Source organism: Beta vulgaris, chromosome 1 (genome assembly GCF_026745355.1).
Source record: "Beta vulgaris subsp. vulgaris cultivar EL10 chromosome 1, EL10.2, whole genome shotgun sequence".
Classification (NCBI taxonomy): domain Eukaryota; kingdom Viridiplantae; phylum Streptophyta; class Magnoliopsida; order Caryophyllales; family Amaranthaceae; genus Beta; species Beta vulgaris.
The window spans coordinates 216535-222320 of NC_079202.1; positions in this window are offsets into that span (position 1 = coordinate 216535).

A 5786-nucleotide genomic window follows, 5' to 3' on the forward strand; every position below is an offset into this window, starting at 1 on the left:
AATACTAAATACAACTTAGTCTAGTAGTTAAAACTTTAGTATATGTACTTGATGTCTTGGAATCAAACCCTTACATTAAACAATTTCTAATTTCTTTTATTGTACATGGATTACATGAACTTAAACTACTCCCTAGAGAGAGCGCCACATGGCACAATTTCTTGTTTATGCACGCCTTTTAATATATACGTATAGAGATGAAGAAGTATAATTTGTTTTGACCATTGAAACAATTCGCATAAAATTTCTTGTTTATGCACGCCTTTTAATATATATGTATAGATATGAAGAAGTATAATTTGTTTTGACCATTGAAACAATTCGCATAAAAATATAAAACAAGATCTATTTATTGTATGTTTAAGCTTATAACATAATCCTAACAATATCATTGATATCCATGAAAACAATTAATCTAATAAAATTACAATGAAATATTTTTCTATCAACTAATTCCACGTTACTTTGATATGGGTAGGAAATAAGATGCATATTGTTTTTCAAATTTGATTTTTTACAATACTTTGGGATGGGATATTAAAATTTCTCATTAAAAACCAGGTTGGGTAAAATGAAATTACAGATCCTTACAAGTAGGGGTGGATCTAAGATTTTAAACTTGAGGGATCCTGAGTAAACCAAGCAAATAAGACAAATGGTCAATTTACAAGATTTTACATAGTAAAATTATTTTTAAGTATTTGTTAAAAAATCTTGGTCATACTTAATATGACAATCGGTACAAAATGAAAAAAAAGATTGGTTGAAGTTAGAGCTAAAATGATCCAAAGGGGAAAAGAGAAATTGGTAAAAAAAAAAAAAAAAAAGGAAGAATAAAAAGGAAAAGAAATAAAGAAAAAGAAAGGTTTAAATTGGTAGCTAGGGGAGTCGATCCCATGAAGAGTTGCATTGCAAGAGTTGGTAGAGCTTTCGTCACTGAAGCAAGTTGGATTGTATGAACTTTTGACACGGGAAAAAGTATTTGTCCTATTATAAAATCTGGCTGACGTTAATAAAAACAAATAATTGATTTTTTTTATGGAACCTGTACCACCTAGGAAGCTAGGACCCTTAATAGATCCGCCCCGCTTATAAGTCAAGCAAATAGCACGTTATATGTGAGTGGAATCTAAATCTGATTGGGTTTGGTTTTCATATCTCTAGGTCGACTTTTGCTTAAGTTAATTATGTTTGAATATGACTGAGATTTTAATTAGGACTATTTGTGGGTTGGGTTAGTGCAATTTGGGATTACAACAAAAACTAAATATATGATTTGACATTTTACATACCAAATCACATTGTACCTACCCAGACCAACCCAAATTATCCACGTGAAACGGTCAATCATTTCTTTCATCCACGATATGAATTCTGTAATCTAAAAATTAAGATTTTTTTTTTCATTCCACGATAAAGATATGTAAAAGACCTAAAAGAAGTGAATAAAACCTACCATAATCTAATTTTATGCCTTTTGTCTAGTGTATTTTGTAAAATAAATCATTCAAACCCAACCCAAATCATAAATTGCAATTTACTCGAGATCATAAACCAAATCAAAATTTTGAAATCGCAAATCAATCCAAATCACGAAAAACCACACTCTGAACCATTCCAGTTCTAACCACTAAAAATATCAAGTCAACATCTTGTCACGTTCAAGTAAGGTATGAGTCTTCAGTTTTTTTTTTTTTTTTTTTTTGACAACGAGGAAACATACAATAAAAAAAGGCAGAAAAGGAACAAACAAACCAAACTAAAGGGAAACAGAGGAAAGCTAGAAAAAAACGAAATCGATCCCCTCATCCGTAATCCATTTGATGTTGTCGACACCAGAGAGCTAATTGTTGCGTAGCTGTTATTTGTGAGCTAGAGACCCTGACGACTTGACATGTTGTGAATGACATGGCAATATTCTTGATGGCTTCTATTATCCATTTGATGGATATGTCCCCAAAATCTCTCGACCGAAGAATTTGAAGGAGTTGATACGACTTCGTCAAGATGGTCAGATTCATGTACCCAACATTCCTAGCCTAAGTGATAGCTTTAAGACAAGCCAAAGACTCTGCAGCTACTGCTGAAGAAGCATAAAAAAACTGTTGTACTTCCTTTGGTTGATCTCAGGCAGAAGAGATAACCCAGGCAAGGCCCGTTGAAAGCTTACACTTATCCCACGCTGCATCAACTTGTAACGTGAGAGGACTCTCCCCCAAGGTCCGTTAGCCAATGTGTGCTAGGTGGAATCCAGGAGGTGTAGTTGGGTCCCGAGGATTCCTAGAAGGCTCACTCCTCTTGGCGAGGAAGGCTGCATGTTGCTGGTCTCTTTTAAGGAGGAGCATATGGATTGAATTCAGAGTCGGCCGAAGCTGACGAAAAACTTGATCATTCCGTAGCATCCAGATCGACCATAGCGTGCCGACAAAAATCGGGAGACGATTCCCCTAATAGCCCTCTGCTTTATATAAGAGAAGGAGCCAGAACCTTAACCAGTCCCGGAAGCAGATGTCATTAGCTATATTGTGGTGCATCGCTAATTGGCGATGTGCCCAAGCCTCGAGTGCCAAGGGGCACGAAAGGAACAAGTGGTTTGTATCTTCTATATCGTGTAGGAAAACCGGGCATTCACTAGAGTCGCCAATCTGTCGGTGGTAAAGGTTCCGTTTTGTAGCTAGTCTGTTATGCCACAATTTCCAAATAAAGAGTTTTCATTTCGGCATGATGCACAATCCCATAGGACACGGAAGAATTCCCTGTCCGAGGTGGATGTCATGCTACAGATTTCTATTTGCTGATGGAGTCTTGAAGTATATTTATAAGACATATTTAACTCAAATACACTAGGACTTCAACTTTTAATTAATTTGTAATTTTTACACTAATTTTTCATAGAGAATGTATTGGATCTAGGGGTGATAATGAGCCTGACAAGCTCGCGAGCAGCTCGGGCTCGGCTCGGTCAAAGCTCGGCTCGTTGAAGCTCAGCTCGAGACTTAAACGAGCCGAGCCGAGCTAGGCAAAGCTCGGCTCATAAAGCTCGTGAGCAGCTCGTTTATTATTATATATTAAAAATTATATAAAAAATATTTTATATTAAAAAATATTTTATATTAAGAAAATTTAATACTAATTTATATTTTGATTTAGATTACAAATTATATATTTTAATTTGATCCAACTTCACCTCTACTCCACTAGGCACTAAAGTCCCACATTGGTTAAGAAAACAAGGATCAACCTTATTTTTTTCATAAATAGCTACCACTCCTTACTTCAACTTAAAGTTTAATTTTGTATCTCCTTGGTTGGAAAACAAAAACTATACTTTATTTTCTTCATAGAGGGAATGAAGTATATTTTAAATAGTTGATTATTTAATACTTAAAATATTTGATAATTTTTTCTTTAGCAAAACATGGAGTCCCACATTGAAATTTTAACAATGCTAGGAGGGATTCCAAGTTATAAAAGCATATGTAAACAAAACAAGGGTATAATGAGTTTTTTTTCTTAACAAAACATGGAGTCCCACATTGAAATTTTAGCAATGCTAAGAGGATTCCAAGTTATATAAGCATATGTAGAATGAGTTTTTTATCTTAAACAAAACATAAGTTCCACATTGAAATGGGGATAGTGAGTTTGTTTTTCTTTAACAAACCATGAAGTCCCACATTGAAATCTTAGCAATGCTAAGAGGAAATCAAGTTATAAAAGCATATGATGGGTGAGTGAACAAGCTCACCTACTTCGAGCAGCCAAGCCGAGCTCATTAGTCGAGCCTAAACGTGCTTGCGAGCCGAGCCTAAACAAGCTCGCGAGCCGAACCTAAACGAGTTCGCGAGCCGAGCTCGAGCCCCCAAAATTCCATCACGAGCCGAGCTCGAGCTCGAGCTCGGCTTTCCCAAGCTCGGCGAGCTCACGAGCCGAGCCGAGCCGAGCCGAGCCTGGGAAATTTTAAACGAGCTTGAGCCGAGCCCAGTGCTTTTCGGGCTCGGCTGCTCGATAAGCGCCCCTAATTGGATCAGACGCGTCTGACCATAATATTTGGTCGGACGACTTTCAGTTGATTTCAATTTTTTTTCAGTTGGTTTCAATTTTTGTTCAGTTAGTTTTAATTTTTTTTTTCAGTTGGTTTCAATTTTTATTTCAGTTGGTTTCAATTTCTTTTAATTGATCTTTTTTATTTCAGTTGGATGTCTTCTATGTTCAGTTACTTATCTTATTGTTTCATTTACGTGTTTTATTCTAATTGAAAACAAAATTTAAGTAAATGAAATAAAATAAGTTCTAAATGAAAGCAACTTAATTTTCAGTTACTTATATTATCGTTTCAGTTAATTTTCTTATTCTTTCATTTAACAACTAACTAAAATAAAAAACAAAAAAAAAAACTAACAGAAAGCAGAAAAATCCTAATTACCTAAGCAGAAAAAAAATCGATCAATTTTGTCTGGGACAGACCTTCTACCAACACCTGCACCAGGATCGTTAAGTGACACTAACTGGTTCAGTGATCACAGTTTTTGTGGTCTTACACCTGGAAAAGAATATTCCCAAAATACGATCAACATTTTTTTTTTTACATAGCTTAGATCTGTAAAGCTATACTTGAAGGAAATCAGCACATATATGCCTTCTCCTACGTGATTCTTGTAAGATCTGAATGGCGTATGAAGATGCAATAACAATCCTATCACTAGCAATTGTAAGATCATATATAATCATATCACCTCCGTAAGATATCATGTGTTATTGACATGAAGACATGAACCTCCATTATGGGGGCAATGCCACTAGCCCACCATAGTAGTAAGAGGGATGTTGTTGCGAGAGAGAAGATGTATTGGGCTCAGCCCGTCTGACAGTAAACAATACGTCAGACGGTCTGACCCAATACTTTCACTTTTTCATAACCGAAGCATGATTTAGAACTTAATCAGATTATCCTTACTGTGAAAAACTAAATTTACATTATAAGGTTTAAAAGAAAATTAAGAGCATCCACAAGTAAATCAACTAAAACGGGTGGTGACAGAAGATAATAATCTGATAATAATGGGGTGGTTGTGGCAGGGATGCAATGGTTATGACTTTAGACAGTAACATTATCTACAAGGTGTTGTTCATGATGGATGGAAAATTCGACAGATATACACAAACAAAAACAAGATAAAGAAAAAGGCAAGGTGGATAGACTAATGTCACGACTCATCGCTAAATCCCCTACAGCATCTCTTGGCAGCAGAAGTGGGCTGGGTGCTCCACCATAGCCCAACGATGGCCTTGCTACCGTAATGCATTTGGTGGCCGGATGAGCTTCAAATTGGCTAAAAATTGGAATCCGTCATATTTTGGACCAATAAAGACCATGGTCAAGCCACATTTTGGTTTTGAGCCCCAGATCATTTGATAATGCATAAACATTTTTGACACGAGGAGCATTTAAAGAAGCCTTGAATGCTCCTCCTTGTACATAAGCATGTAGAGTGTGTAAAAGGTTCTAGGCAACCCTGTATAGAAGCCTCCAATTGAGGAGGTTATGTAACTCTCTAGATTTAGGGTAGGATAGGATAGGATAGGAGGGAGGCCTATAAAATGTCATCCCCATTCATCTGTACAAATCATCCAAGAGAGCTTATCACTTATATTCCTTTGCTATTAATATAAAACATTCTTTCCAAAGCATTCCTCTTGTGTCCTAGTTCCCTCACTTACCGATTTCGTAAAGCGTAGACAACATATCGGGTGCATCGACTAGTTTTCTGACGAAGGTGTAAACG